Source organism: Solanum dulcamara, chromosome 12 (genome assembly GCF_947179165.1).
Source record: "Solanum dulcamara chromosome 12, daSolDulc1.2, whole genome shotgun sequence".
NCBI lineage: Eukaryota > Viridiplantae > Streptophyta > Magnoliopsida > Solanales > Solanaceae > Solanum > Solanum dulcamara.
In genome coordinates this window covers 35,843,045-35,860,678 of record NC_077248.1, presented here as the reverse complement: position 1 = coordinate 35,860,678, position 17,634 = coordinate 35,843,045, and positions in this window count along the sequence as shown.

The following is a 17,634-nucleotide window of genomic DNA, read 5'->3' as shown; positions in this document are numbered from 1 at the left end:
TTGACCAACATGGCCATTTTGCACTCCTTGGAAACCAAGCTTGAGATACTGAAAATAATCTTGCTCATCCTAGCTCTTGGGTCAGAGACCACGTGTCATGACCCAACCCTGTGGGTCGTAACTAGTGCCCGAGTTGGACACTCGTATACATATCTGTTATACCTCGTCAAACTGAAACCAAATACCATATGGATACTTTGTGAAAATATGATGTTATCTCAAGCCTTACATATGTGTATCAAGGTAACTTGTCTCTCGAGGAGGCGCAATAAATTTAAACATCCTAGTACATGAGCTGACAAGGCTGTCACTACATACAACATCCAAAATATATACATATACGAGTTGAAAAGGTTGCCACTACGAATGGGAATATCCCAAAATACAAATCATACAGGCATAACCAAACACATATACGCATAACCCACATATGTCTACAAACCTCTAAGAGTCTCAAAAGTATCATATGGTAGGATAGGGCCCTACCGTACCCCTGAATAATCATATGTATACATCAAAAAGGGGTCTATAAAAAAGTCTAGGCTCTGAGACAAAGGAGCACTCCAAGATTGCTGAATAGGAATCCTAGGCTGGCGAATCACCGAAGCTAGTACCTGTACCTGTGGGCATGAAACACAGCCCCCCCGAGGAAAGGGCTAAGTACAACATATGTACCTCATGTAAAGCATGAAATACAATAGGAAAGATCATAGCTGAAGTAGAGAGTTCAGGAGATAAGTATGATAATCAAGAACTCACTGTACCTATGCCATACAAAACAAATCATGTGTCATGACCCAACCCCATAGGATGCAATTGGGGTCCGACCTAGACCCCCTTATATATAAGTATCAAATATAAGAAGTATACATATGAACCCTAGTGGGTGATAAAATTTTCATACACGTGTAGCCTTTTTTATTTGCATCATGTCATGAAAAGGCAAGCAAGAAGACAAGGCTCACACATAACCCACATACATATGTCTACAGACCTCTAAGAATAGTAACAGCAACATGTGGCAGGATAGGGCCCCCGCCGTACCCCTGAATAAACAAATATATACATAGGAGGACCAGTACCAAAAAAAGCTAGGCTCCAAAATAGTGGAGCACTTCTGGTATAGTTGAGCAAAAATTCTAAGTTGGCAGATCTTTGAAATGAACATCTGTACCTGCGGGCATGAAACGCAGTCCCCCAAAGAAAGGGGGTCAGTATGTTACATGTACTGAGTATATAAAGCATAGAATATCATAACTGAGACAACAACTGATAGGGATTCAGGGGAAAAGTATAACATTTAGTTATCTACCATACCTGCATCTTATAAAATAAAGGCATATATATTATCATCACGTACTGCATCCGGCCCATTCGGGGACTCGGTGTAACAACTACATCATTTTATCATCATAAGCACATATGTACCATTAGCTCTGTAGAACATACAACCGATCTATGTATATAGCAAGTACATGCCAAGGAACAATGGCCCGATCCACATATCATATAATAATGCTGAGAAACAACGGCCCGATCCATATCTTATATAATAATGCTGAGGTACGATGGCCCGATCCGTATATCATATAATAATTCTGAGGTACGATAGCCCAATCCGTATATAATATATCATGTCATAGAATGTACGACCTGATCCCTATATAGCAAAATATGTCGAGGTATGTTCAGCCCAATTCATATATATCATAATGCATATACGTGCACGTAAATGTTATACCCAGTACCTTTATGCTTCGAAACATCTTCTTAAGCTTCTTGAAAGTTGTCCTATGACCCAGATTATCTATAACATGATTAAATAACTCTAAGGAAGGGAGGACGTGACGCCCCTTAAGAGTGAAGGTTGGAAATAGGTCTATAAGGATTTGAAACGAGTTGGATGCCAAAATAACAAGTCATAGGACTCGACTTACTTACATAAGATACCAACTTGGATGTCTTACATAACTAAGCCACTGGAGTACATGTTGAGCTTATGTAGCAAGGATTACATAGGCTCCTAAAGTAAGACGAGATTACGAACCCACAAGAGAGGTGGAAGGAGGTGTAGTACCTACTTAGAAGCAAGCAGGTGATGCACCTACTTTGACTAAGTAGGTTATGCACCTAATTGGACCACGTAGGTGACACACCTACTTGGGGTGGGTCTCACACTGCCACGTTGGAGCTTTGGATTGGTTGCATGGGTTGAGGTGGCACCCTAGGGGGCTGCACGTGTCACCCCTAGGGGGTTGTCATATGGCACCTTATAAGGTGGTATATATATATATATATATATAAGATGACTAAGAGGTCATTCTTCAGCCATTTTACACTTAGAATTAAAAGAGAACTTAGAGAGAAAGCTAGGGGCAACCACGGTTTTGGCTAAGATTAGGGTGAGTCCTCCAACTTTTGTTCTGTGAATTAATTATTTAAGGTATCCTACGGTGATATAGCGGTGGTTAATAACGAAAAAATTCTATTTGGGGCAGCAAAAACGTGACACAAATAGCCCCAAACAGTCCGCTAATTTTCAGCGCGCTAAGGAACTTCCGAGTCTAGTTTTGACAAGTTTTGAATAAGGTAAGGTCTTTCCCTTAAATTTGGAGATTTTGATGTTGTTATGGAGTGTATTACAAGTCTTTTAAGTGGCTGGAAATATGAAAAGTTCATAGGGATGCTTGATGTTTGAAATAAACTAAATTGGAGTCGCTATAGTTAAATTAAAGTCGAGTAGGGCGTTGCGCTTGTGGTGCTGCGGCTGTAGGGGGTGTGTTGATGTGTTTCAGGGTGTAAAAGTATTCTAAAATAGGTGCGGTATCTGCTCGTTTCAGCCACACGACCCTTTGTTGCGTATGATTAAAGATTTTATGAAATAAAGATTAAAAACCCTATTTTGGTATCGTAGTTTTAAGCGAGTTGTTTGGAGTTTGTTTTGTGTAATATCGAAGTGGTATAATTGTGTGCTGTCTGATGATTGTTGTTTTTGGTTGGCTGTGCTAATTGAAGATGGGATTGGAAGTTCGTATAGGGAGAGTTATAGAGGAGATGCTGCCTGAATTCTGTTAACTTCTTAACTAATTAATAGACTAGTCGAGACTAGTTGAGAAAGGCAAATAAGGAGTTGGTTCCTATGAGTTCTTGGTTGTGGACTTAGATGCTGGAAAGTTAAAGGTTACTAATATTAGTATTACCTTCATGTTAAATAGGTTCAGAGGACAACGAGAAAAGCCGGGTTAAAAGCAATCGATAAGAGGTATGTAAAGCCTATCTTTTCTTTCTTTTGGGCCTGTCTTAGATTTAAGTGACAAATGATATGTGTATGAAGCTTGGGGTAACTCTATTCATGATCTCTGAACATGATTTATGATTCATAATTCGTGTTCACTTCTGAATGTTAAGACTCTAAAAGTAGTTAAGCTCCTATTCCTCAAGTCTTCTATATGCTGAAAAGTAGTGTATGTAAAGCTTAACTCTTCTTTTCTTATGGCATGTCTTAGCCATAAGTGGTTGGTATGTGTAATGTGGAGGTAGTTCCATTCTTAGAACCCCGAGCATGACTCATTAATCTTAGTCACTTTTTAATGTTAGAACTCCCGCAATGGTTGAGTTATGATCTTGTAAGCCTTCTACGTGATAAAAAGTAATACCTGTAAAGACTATCTCTTCCGTACCTTAGAATGGCTTAATATAAGTGAAACGATGTATGATATGAGTTAGGGACAGTTCCATTTACAAGTTTTGGATGTGACTCAGGACTTGTACTCACTCTTGAATGATAAGGGTCTTAAAGTAGTTGAACTACAACCCTCGAACCTTCTATAGGCTGAATAGTGATGGAATGTGTAAGATCCTATACATAAGGGATCTTGAACATACTTTATGGTGATACCTGAGGGATGTTTGACATGTTACTAAGTCTTACATACACGTATATGCATTGTTATGTGATATGTGGATCGGGCCGTCGTTCCTCAGCACTAATATATGATATACGGATCTAACTGTCGTACCTCGGCATTATCATGCAATATACGGATCAGACTATCATTCCTCGCCATTATTATATAATATATAGATTGGGCCATCGCACCTCGACATTATCATATGATATACGGATCGGGCCATTGTTCCTCGGCATGATTACACAATATATGGATCGAGTAGTCGTTCCTCGGCATGTGCTTGCTATATATATGGATCGGGCTGTACGTTCCACAGTGCTAATAATATGCATATGCCTATCATGATAGATGATGTATTTATAACACCAAGTTCCCGAGTGGGACAGATATGGTACGTGATAAAGGTATACATGACTTTATTTCCTAAGGTGCAGGTACAGTACCCTATTAAATGCTATACTTGATTTCCTGCATCCTTATGTTAGTTCTGCCCTATTTATGATGTTTTATACTTTATATACTTAGTACACATGTCGTACTGACCCTCTTTTTTTGGGGGGGGGGCTGCATTTCATGCCCGCAGGTACAGACATAGGTTTTGGGAGTCCACCAACTCAGGATTCCACTCAGCAAATTTAGAAGAAGCTCCATTGATTCGGAGCCAAGTTTTGGTACCAAACCTCCGATGTATATATTTGGTTATTCAGGGGTAAGATGGGGGCCCTGTCCCTCCATATGTTGCCATTCCTATTCTTAGAGGTCTGTAGACATATGTTTGTGGGTTATTTATGAGTTTATTTCGAATATGCCTATACAGTGTGTTGTAAAGTTTTTACGTTACAACAGCCTTGTCGGATTGCTTTCCCTTTCATGATACAATACGAATGAAGGAGGATATATGTATATGAAAAAGTTTTAACCCATTGACGGTTTTGTGAGCAGTATCACATTATACATAGTCCAGTTTGACTATAGTTGACAGATAGGTACACGAGGGTCTAGGTCAGAACCCAGTCGTGGCCTATGGGGTTAGGTCATGATAGTAAAACTCTGTAACATATCAAACATCCCTCAGATATCACCATAAAGCATTTTCAAGAGATCCTAGGTATAGGAGCTTACACATCCCATCACTATTCAACTTATAGAAGGCTTAAGGGTCGTAGTTCCACTACTTCAAGGCCCTTATCATTCAAAAGTGAGTACAAGTCATGAGTTACATCCATAATATATAAATGGAACTATCTCTAAATCATATCACATATCGTTTCACTTACATTAAGCCATTTCAAGAGAAGGGAGGGATAGGCTTCACGTATAAAACTTTTCATCACGTAAGAGGCTTATAAGATAATAACTCAACTATCGCAAGAGTTCTAACATCAAGAAGTGAATAAGATGTATGAATCATGCTTGAGGTTCTAAGAATGAAATTGTCCCCACATTTCATACAAAAACCACTTATAGCTAAGACATGGCAAGAGAGAAGAAGAGTTAAGCTTTACATACCCTCTGCTTTTTATCATCTAGGAGACAGTGAGAGACACTAACTCAATTAGCATAGGAGCTCTCACTTCAAGAAGTAAGTAGGAGCCGTGAATCATATTCGGAGCTTCATGAGTGGATTTGTCCCCACCTTTAATATGCACATCATACTTAAGACTAAGATACACCAAGAGAAAGGAAGGATAACTTTACATACTCATCACTTCCTAATGTATGAAAGGCTTGAGAAGCCCTAATTCAATTATTGTAAGAGTGATTTCATTAATAAGTAAATGAGAACTGTGAGTTATGCTTGGAATTTATGAGTAGATTTACCCTCAAGCTCATATCATTCATAACTTAACTTGAAGACATGCCAAAAGAAAGGAGAGATAGGCTTTACATACCTCTTATCGATTGCTTTTAACCCGACTTGTCTCGTTGTCCTCCGAACCTATTTAACATGAAGGTAATACTAATATTAATAACCTTTAACTTTCTAGCTTCCAAATATACAACCAAGAACCCATAGGAATCAATTCCTTATTCGCCTTTCTTGACTAGTCTCGACTAGTCTATTAGTTAGTTAAGAAGTTAACGGAATTCGGGCACTATCTCCTCTATAATTCGCCCTAATCGAACTTCCAATTAACCTAAAAACCTTAGCAGACATATTAACCACAACAACCAGCAGCCAATAAACACTTACACCACTTCACCATTACACAAAACTAGTCCCAAACAGCCCACTCAAACTACGACTTTAAAATAAGGTTTTCAATCTTTATTTCGTAAAATCTTAACTACACAAAATAGGATGTGATGTGGCTGCAACCAGCAGCACTTATACCTATATTTAGACATGTTTCCATCCCTGAAAAACTACAGAAATATCTCCCAATACAACCCCACAATAACAACAACATTAGTTAAACTTTAAGTCAACTAGAATACGCCAAAACAGTCCCTACACGACCTGCCACCTTCTTCAGCAGTAACACGCATATATTTATGTTTCCTACTCACATTTATACATGCATAACATGTCAAAACCCTTAACAAAATGTGGGAGAAGAGATCCAAGCCATACCTTGCTAAAAATCAACTTCGGAAGCTCCTTAACATGCTGAAAGTTGGCAGACTATTTGTGGTGCTACTCCGCTGCCCCAAAATGAAAATTTTCATTATTAAAAACCGTTATATAACCATAGGATACCTTAAATAATTAATTCACAAAGCAAAATTGGGGCCCACCTTTTCTTTTGGCCAAGGCCGTCGCTACTCCCTCTAAGCTTCCTACGGTTTCTCTTATTTTTTTTCATTCAATTTTGCTGAAGATTAAGGTGTATATAGCTTGTAACACCTATATATATGCATCCTTAGGAGGTTACCCATGTCATACCCTAAGGGTGACACGTGTCCAGCCCTCATTAGGCCACCTCATCCATGCAAACCCTCCTAGGCTGCCACATGGTAGTATGGAGCCCACCCCCAAGCACGTAGGTCACCTACTTGACCCTAAATAGGTGCATCACCTGCTACCACATGTCATCTCCTTAGGCCGCCATGTGTCGTCCTCTTTTCCGTAGATTTGTAATCTCGTCTTACTTTAAGAACTTATATATTCCTTGCTACTTAAGCTTGGCGTGTACTCAAATAGCTTAGTTATGTAAGACGTCCAAGTCGGTAGCTTACGCAAGTAAGTCGAGTCCTACGACCCATTACTTGTCCTCCAACTCCTTCTAGATTCTCATAATTCTATTTCCAACCTTCACTATTATGGGGCATCACAGCCTCCCTTCCTTAGAGTTATTTGGTAACATTATAGATAATGTGGATCACATTATATCTTTAAAGAAGCTAAATAGGTATTCCCATGTACCAAAAGTGCGGAGCATAACATCATGCATATATTTATCATATACCGTACCTAGCCTATTATGGGACTCGGTACCAAATCATATAATTATATTATCATATCATCATATACATATATCGTACCCACCCCTCTAGTAAGGGACTTGGTGAATAAAGTTGTGTACACATATGCCTTACCCGGCCATCATGGGACTTGGTGACATAACCATATCATTGCATCATCATATCATCATATAGCATTCCTGGACCTCTAGTGAGGGACTCGATGGATAATGTAATAAAGCTTTGCAAGATAACATACCCGGCCCGAGACTCAGTGAAAGAGGTAATAACAGTATGCACGAGTAGAATATCATGAGCAACTACATATAATTAGATCATCGCCTGAGACTCAATAGAATAATTAAAATAAACCATCATTTGAAAATCAAGACAGTAGTCATCTCAAGTACTTTTTGAATGTCACTATGGACCTTAACAAATGGAGCCTCAGGAATCATAGACATGTATCAAGATAATGCAAAACAACTTATGGAATCAGAGACATTTGTCATCGTATAGTCTTTAGGAATAGGAGCTTATACATTAAACTACTATTCAACATATAAAAGGCTCGAGAGAAGTAGCTCAACTACTTTAAGAGTTTTAACATCCAAAAGTGACTAAGGATCATGAATTATGTTTAGAACTTATGAATGGAATTACTCAAAAGCTCATATCATTCATCACTTACGTCTAAGACATACCAAAAGAAAAAAAGGATAGGCTTTACATACCTTTAGCGCTTATCCATAACACAATGCGTGTACGCTGCTCATAGTGCCTCAACCTATATTAAGACATTAAGAACTATGGTTAAGCTACGGGGAGATTCAAAATATATTCTAACGTTAGTAACTCCTTTCTAGAAATTAGACGGTGTTTCCCTTATATTCAAACCAATTACACAATGACTACGCTAACATCAATAACCACATGTTAAAGTACCATATCAAGGCTATTTAAGACAATACTTGATAACCCTCTGAACAGCCTGCACAACATCCTAAACAGTTCACACTTACAATATTTGATAATAATCTACATACGTTAATGATATATTCAAGTTATTATTAAGGATCCATAATCACAAATTTTTCATCTAAACAACCATAAAACAACCCAACCAACATACAACACAACATATACTCTTAATTATCATTAATCTTCCAAGCTCAACAAGAACCACAATAACATATCAAAATAGGCCCTAACCACAACATAGAGAGATGCCCGAAAGTCTTATGAACACCTACAAATATACCAAGAAAACCACATATGCTACTAATATGATATCTCATACAATATTTTTATCCAAATTCGTGACTTATACCAGCCCACACGCGATCATAACATCATTCATTCACGTGTAAGAAAACCATGTTAATATCACCACAAGTTCTGCAACAGCCCATAAAACAAATTCAACCTCAACTTTAATCATTTAATTCTTTCACTCTCATCATATAATTTATGATAACAACAACCAAAATACTATTTAAAATTAATTCATTAATTCCAACTAAAACAGCCCCCTTATATGGTTCAACAACACTTTAACATCAACCATCATAATTTCATGGATTCAATTTATATTTATAGATTTACAATATATTTAAACCCTTACTAAAATATGTATAAAGATGATTAGACCTTACCTTAATAATTTGATTCCTCAATATGGCTGAAACTTGATGACTTCGATTAACTCAATTTTATGGCTCCTAGGATCACCCCACATTGCTATGGACTTTATAAAGGGTTGGATTATCATGTAAAATTATTTTTGGATCACTAATTAGGGCTGCAAGTTCAGCCAGCAATGGTAGAAGCTCCATGTCTCTCTATCTCTCTATTTCTCAAAATGTGGAAGATGAAAGAAATGAGTTCTTAGTCATTACTAGACTTATATATGCTTTCCATGTGGGGTTTATATGTGTCCCTATTCTTTCCATGTTGTTGGCATGTGTCCATTGTGGACATGTATCCCACTATCCTTCATACACCAATCGAGTTCTACCACGTGTCTTGGTGGGGCCCACTTAGTGGTCTAATTAACTTAATTAATATTAATTAATTTCTAATCCCCACTTAATAATCTAGACTAATTAAAATTTATAACTAATTCGTGTATTAATTAAAATCGGGAATAAAAGTCTCTATTTCGTATCTCAGAATAATCTTGTCCACTAATTTAAGAAAGTAGGTTCATTACCTCCTTAATTCCGACTACAAGTTCATAAGTAATTGCATCACCTACTTGCCCTTTTCATTTAAATGTAGTCCACACATTCTAAGTAGGTGCGTCACCTACTTGAAGTGGGTGCATCACCTACTTGTTCTTTTTAGTAGGTTAACAATTAGTCTTACCTTAAGAAGCTTGTAATCCTTGCTACTTAAGCTAGACGTGTACTCAAGTAGCTTAATTATGTAAGACATCCAAATCAGTAGCTTAAGCAAGTAGGTTGATTACCATGATAAATTATTTGGCCTCGAACCCCTTTTAAATACTTCTAAACCTATCTCCAACCATCACTACTCAAATAGAACTAGTCTATGCAAGATATGGGGCATTACATCCTCCCTTCCTTAGGATCCTTTGATAACGTCATGGATAACATGGACCACATGGCAGCTTTAGAGGAGCTTAAAAAGGTCCCAACGTACTAATGTATGGGTTATAACATCCTTCCCCTTTTCAGAACATTCATCCTCGAATGTTAACTAGTCTTATAAGGTCTTCAAGGATTCCGAGAAATCTCAATAATAGTTTTCACATATGGTTCTCTTATTAATCAATACAACTAATTTAGGAGTTTAGATTACCTGTGCGTGTAGGTAATAAGTGAGAATACTTATTCCTCATCTCCTCTTCGTTTACCTAGGTCATCTCTTCTCTATTCTTGTTTTGCCACAATGCTTTGACGGAAGCCACATCCTTGGTACGTAACCTTCTGACTTGGCGATCAAGTATGACTACAGGGTGTTCCTCATAATATAGATCTTCCATTATATGGATACCATCCACGAGGAATACTCTAGAAGGATCACCAATATATTTAGGAAGCATCGACATATGAAAGACTGGGTGTACTGCTTCCAAATCTGATGGTAGGTCCAACTCATAGGCATCCTTGCCTACCCTATGAATGATCTGATAAGGGCCAATGTATCTCGAGCTAAGCTTCCCTTTTTTGCCGAATCTCATTACCCTCTTCATGGGTGACACATTCAAGAACACCCAATAATCAACATAAAACTCTAAAGGTCGAAGTCAATTATCTGTATATGATTTCTATTAACTCTAGGCTACTAATAATCTCTCTTAAATAAGCTTTACTTTATCCACAGCTTGCTGAACCATATCTGGGACTATTATTTTAGTCTCACCAATATCAAACCAACAAATAGGTGACCTACACTTTCTACCATACAAAAGCTTGTACGGTGCCATCTGGATACTAGAATGATAGATATTATAGGCAAACTCAATAAGTGGAAAATGATCATTCCAACTACCTTTAAAGTCAATAATACAGGCCCTCAACATATCTTCTAGCGTTTGAATAGTACGTTCAGCCTGTCCATCAGTTGAGAGTGAAATATTGTACTAAGATTTACCTGTGTTCCCAATCCCTTCTAGAATGATCTCTAGAAGCTAGCTATAAATTGAGCCCCTCTGTCTAAGATAATAGCTATGTAAATCCCATCAAGTCTTACTATTTCCTTGATATATATCTTTGTATAGTCCTCGACTGAATATATAGTTCTAACCGAAAGAAAATGGGCTGATTTTGTTAGCCTATCTATAATAACCCATATGGAATCATACTTCCATAGAGTTAGAGGTAATCTTGTAATAAAATCCATATTAACTACTTCCCATTTCCAAGTCAGGATTTCGATCTCTTCTAATAGTCTATCCATCTTCTGATGCTCAATCTTAACCCATTAGCAATTTGGGCACTAGGCTACAAATTCTGCTATGTCCTTCTTTATGCTATTCTACCAGTATAAACATCTAAGGTCATGATACATCTTTGTTGAACCTACATGAACATAATATTGGGCATAGTATGCCTCTCCCATAACCTATTGCCGTAGCCCTACAGTCCCAGGTATATATATTCTGGCCTTACATCTTAGCACTCTGTCAAGTGTGATCTTGAATGGGGTATTTTTATTTTTAAAGGCTGCATCCCTATACTGTGCCAGAATAGTGTGCTCGTACTGGCATTGCTTTACCTCTTCCATGATAGAGGATTCAATAACTCCTCGAACAAAAACTCCACCATTATCAGGATTCAGTAATTCACGAACTATTTTTTTCCATTCTAGTTGTACATTTGCTAATCGACCCATAGATTTATAGATGAGTACATCTGCTACAACATTTGCTTTCCCTGGATGGTATAGAATATCAACATCATAATGTTTCAGCAACTCTAGCCACCTTCTCTGCCGTAAATTCATCTCCTTCTACTTAAAGATGTATTGGAGACTATTGTGATCCATATATATATCAACATGTACACCATATATATAGTGCCTCCATATTTTCAAGGCATGGATTACGGCTGCTAACTCTAGATCATGAGTTGGATAATTTCTTTTGTGCTTTCTGAGCTGCTGGGAGGCATATGCTATGACTTTACCATGTTGCATCAGTACACAACCTAGCCCAACACTGGAAACATCACAATAAATAACATAGCCATCTGGTCCTTCAAGAAGAGTTAGAATTGGGGCCGTAGTCAACTTGTCTTTCAACCACTGAAAGCTTTGTTCCCAAGCACCTGTCCACTGGAACTTAGCTGCCTTCTGAGTTAATATTGTTAAAGGCACTGAAATCAAAGCAAACTTCTTTACGAATTTCCTGTAGTATCCTACTAGCCCCAGAAAACTACATATCTCAGTAGGTCTCGTAGGTCTAGGCCAAGTCTTTACAGCCTCAATTTTCTGTGCATCTACTCAAATAGCATCAGCTCTAATAATATGCCCCAAGAATGCTACTAAAGTCAACCAAAATTCACATTTAGAGAATTTAGCATATAACTTCTGGTGCTGGAGCCACCACAGTACCATACGTGAATGATTTGTATATTCCTCTTCCTATCCTGAATAGACCAGAATATCATTAATAAATACAATCACGAACAAGTCTAGAAATGACTTGAACACTCGGTTCATTAGATCCATAAACACCGCTGGAGCATTGGTTATCCCAAAAGACATTACTTTAAACTCATAATGTCCGTATTGGGTCCTGAATGTAGTCTTCGGAATATTTTCCTCTTTTACTCATACTTGGTGGTAGCCTGACCGCAAGTCTATCTTCAAAAAATACTTAGCACCCTAAAACTGGTCAAATAAATCATCAATCCTGGGGAGGGGATATCTATTCTTTATTGTCACCTTGTTCAACTGCCTATAATCAATACACATTCGCAGCGACCCATCTTTCTTTCTCATGAATAGTACTGGTGCTCCCCAAGGTGATATGTTGGGCCGAATGAAGCCCTTTTCTAACAAGTCTTTCAGCTGCTCCTTTAGTTCCTTTAGTTCTGTAGGTGCCATTCCATAAGAAGGAATAAATATGGGCTGAGTATCTGGTAACACATCTATAATGAACTTTATCTCCCATTTAGGGGGAAGACGTGGAAGTTTATCTAGAAATACATTTGGATATTCATTGACTACCGGTACTGACCAAAGAGTCGATGCCTCTTCTTCCATGTTATGCACATGAACTAGATGGTAAATATAACCCTTTCTAACTATCTTCCTTGCTTTTAGATATGAAATAAATTTTCTCCTCGGTGATGCCATATTCCCTAGCCACTCATGTTACACCCCATACTCTTGAGCTCAGAATATCTCTTAGGCTTCTTAGAAGTTATCTAGTGAGTCGGATAATCTACTACACTATCAAATGACTCTAAGGAAGGAAGAATGCGATACCTCATGGTAGGGAAGGTTAAAACTAGGGTCGTGGGAAGTCGGAAGGAGTTGGAGGCCAAGTAATGAGTCGTAGGACTCGATTTACCTATGTAAGCTACTAACTTGGAAGTCTTACGTACCTAAGCTACTTGAGTAAATACCAAGCTTATGTAGCATGGATTATACGGGTTCTTAAAATAAGATAAGATTATGAACCCATGGGGAAGAGGAGAAGATGACATATGGAAGCAAGAGGAGGTTCCATGTGGCAGCCTAAGAGAGTTCCACATGGAAGCAGGTGACCCACCTGCTTGGGGTCAAGTAGGTGATCCACCTACTTGGGGGTGGGCCCCACCAAGGACATGTGGCAGCCACAGATTGGCTGCATGAATGTGTTGGCCTAATGGGGGCTGGACATATGTCACCTCTTGAGGAGACATATATATGACTCTTAAGTCATTACTTATCACATTTTTGAGCTGAAACTTCAGCCAAGGAAGAGGAAAAAAACGTGAAGAACAAAAGGAACAAGGCAACCACGATTTTGATGGATTAAAGGTGAGTTCCTCGATTTTCCTCTATGAATTACTTACCTACGGTGTTCCTTAATCATGTGTATATGTATATATGTATCTTATGATGTATACGGAATAATTTCTTCAGCTTTAAACTTGGAAGAAATAAGAGAAAGTTGAAGGAAAAACATTAAGAGCAAGAAGAGAGGGTTATAAGTTTGAGGCCAAGAAAGGTAAGGCCCGAGTTTAATTCCATGAATTAATAATTTAAGGTATCCCACAGTTATATAATTATGTTTGATAACATAAAATTCCAATTTGGGGCAAGGAGAAGCGACACAAACAGCCCGCTCCATTTCAGCACGTCAAGAGGTTTCCAAAGTGAGTTTTGGGCGAGTTTGGCCAATTTCGGGTAAGGTAAGACCTTCCCTTTCAATTTGGAGTTTATGATCTTGTTAAGAAGTGTATTATATGTTCTGTAAGTGGCTGTAAATGTGAGAACATCATAGAAATGCTTGACGTTGAAGACAATCTAAAGTGGAGTCGTTATAATTGAATTGTCGTCGAAGTAAAGTGTTGTACTTGTGGTGTGCTGCTGCAGGTGTGTGTGTGTGGGGGGGTGAATTGCAGGTCATAAATGTATTCTAAAAGGTCATTGGTGCTTCTGGTTGAATCCACATGACCCCTTGTTTTGTACGGTTAAAGATTTTACGGAATAAAGATTAAAGACCCTATTTTGATATCATCATGATAAGCAAGTTGGTTGAAGCTTGTGTTGTGTAATGTTGTCATAGTTTATTGTATATATGCTACAGGGTGTTGTTGTTGGTTGTCTGTAGTTATTAGGGACGTAATTGGAAATTTGGATAGGGAGTATTATAGGGGAGGTGCTGCCCAATTTTCGTTAACGCCTTAACTAATTAAAGAACTAGTCGAGGAGACGAACAAGGAAATAGGTTCCATGAATACTAAGATGCAACTTAAGGTTCTGGAAAGTCAAGATTGGTTGATACTCGTATTACTTCCGTGTTGAATAGGTTCAAAGGATGACGAGGCGAATGTGACAAAGAGTAATCCATACGAGGTATGTGAAGCTTCCTCTTGGCATGTTTTGGAATAAGTATGTAAAGCAATTTTTAATTCCTTTTGACTTGTATTAGTCTTAAGTGAATTGTATGTGAAATGAGGGGATAATTCCATTCCCAAAACTCCAAGTACACCTTATAATCCCTGTCCACTGCTTAGTATTGGAACTCCTGCAAGAATAAAGTATTGCCTGTTAAGGCTTCTACGTGTAAAAGAGGAGTGTGTGGAAAGCTACCTCTTATTTCTCTTGATAAGTACTTGGTATGAAAAATATATTATGATGCCATAGTTGTTCATCGAGCCCCAGATGGGACGAGTACAAAATATGTACAAGATGACCACACGAAGGGAAGCACAGACTATATAGAGCTTATTCTCTTTGTTTTTCGGGCATGTCTTAGTTATAAGTTAAATATAATATGAGCTCTACGATAACTCCATTCTTAAGCATCTCTTATCTACCCCTGAATATTGAACTCTTATGGTAGTTGAACTATCCCCCTAGAACTTCTATATGTTGAAAAGGTAACCAATGTACAGGCTCCAAGTCTTAAAGACTATATGTTAACAAATGTTTTTGGTTCCATAAGTGATTTGACTTTGCGTTAATACATGTCTAGGTTTCCCGATATTATAATTGATATAGCCCATAATGGCATTTGGAGGACACTCAAGATGACTACACTACTACTCAAGTCCTTAGGCAAAAGTTTAACTTTCTTATTCTATCGAGTCTCTCATAATGATTTAAATTGCATATGGTTAATCACTACTCTACTCTTGTATACTGTAACACTTCTTTACCGAGTCTCGAGTTGGTTATCAGATTCGTGCTCAATTCCTTTGCTTTGTCCACCACCCCTCACTAGAGGGCCGGGTTTTGTCCACCACCCCTCAATAAAGGTTAAAGACCCTATTTTGATATCATCATGATAAGCAAGTTGGTTGAAGCTTGTGTTGTGTAATGTTTTCATGGTTTATATGTATATATGCTGCAGGGTGTTGTTGTTATTGGTTGTCTGTAGTGATTAGGGACTTAATTGGAAATTAGGATAGGACATATTATAGGGGAGGTGCTGCCCAATTTTCGTTAACGCCTTAACTAATTAAAGAACTAGTCGAGGAGACGAACAAGGAAATAGGTTCCATGAATACTAAGATGCAACTTAAGGTGATGGAAAGTCAAGAGTGGTTGATACTCGTATTACTTCCGTGTTTAATAGGTTCAAAGGACGATGAGGAGAACGTGACAAAGAGTAACCCGTAGAGGTATGTGAAGCTTCCTATTGGCATGTTTTGGAATAAGTATGTAAAGCTATTTTTAATTCCTTTTGGCATGTATTAGCCTTAAGTTAATTGTATGTGAAATAAGGGGATAATTCTACTCCCAAAACTCCAAGTACGCCTCATAATCCCTGTCCATTGCTTATTATTGGAACTCTTGCAAGAATAAAGTATTGCTTGTTAAGGCTTCTACGTGTGAAAGAGCAGTGTGTGGAAAGCTACCTCTCCTTTCCCTTGATAAGTAATTGGTATGAAAAAGAGATTATGATGCCATAGTTGTTCATCGAGCCCCAGATGGGCCTGGTATGAAATATGTACAGGATGACCATACGAAGGGAAGCACAGACTATGTAGAGATTATTCTCTTTCATTTTTGGGAATGTCTTAGTTATAAGTTAAATATAATATGAGCTCTGTGGTAACTCCATTCTTAAGCATCTCTTATCAACTCCTAAATATTGAACTCTTATGGTAGTTGAACTATCCCCCTAGAACTTCTATATGTTGAAAAGGTAACCAATGTACAAGCTCCAAGTCTTAAAGACTATATGTTAACAAATATTTTCGGTTCCATAAGTGATTTGGCTTTGCGTTAATACATGTCTAGGTTTCCCGATATTATAATTGATATAGCCCATAATGGAATTTGGAGGACACTAAGATGACTACACTACTACTCAAGTCCTTAGGTAAAAGTTTAACTTTCTTATTTTATCGAGTCTCTGTTAATGATTTAAATTGCATATGGTTACTCACTACTGTACTCGTGTATACTGTAACACTTCTTCGCCGAGTCCTTGGCCGGTTATCAGATTAATGATCAATTCCTTTGCATTGTCCACCTCCCCTTACTAGAGGGCTAGGTTATATATATTTATATATGATGATGTGTTGTAATAAGGTGGTGATGGCACTGGGTCTATGATGGTTTTATAGATGTATTCACCGGATCCCTGATAAGGCCAGCTATATGGTATAATTTGTGCATGCATACTTTTTATGATTCATAAGGTACAGGTACAAATTTCTGATTTGATATTTTATCCCTATTTCTCTATCTCAGATATACTTCTAGTTGTATTATGTTATATTTTACATACTTAGTACATATGTCGTACTAACCCCCTTTCTTTGGGGGGCTATATTTCATGCTCGAAGGTACAGATATAGGTTTTGGGAGTTTGTTAGTTTAGGATTTCGGTCAGCTCAGCTGGAAGAGGCTCGATTGTATTGGAGCCTAGTTTTTGATACTGACCACTAATGTATATAATTATTTTGTCATTCAGGGGTACAGCGGGGCCCCTATCCCTCCATATATTGTCATTAATATTTTTATAGGTCTGCATACATATATATGTGAGTTGTATATATCAGTATGGTTTAGTTGGGTCTAGATTATGTATGGTATATGTTATTATGTTATGGCAGCCTTGTCAGCTTGCATAGCCTTTTATGTTATGATACAAATGAAAGAGGATACAAATATATGAAATGCT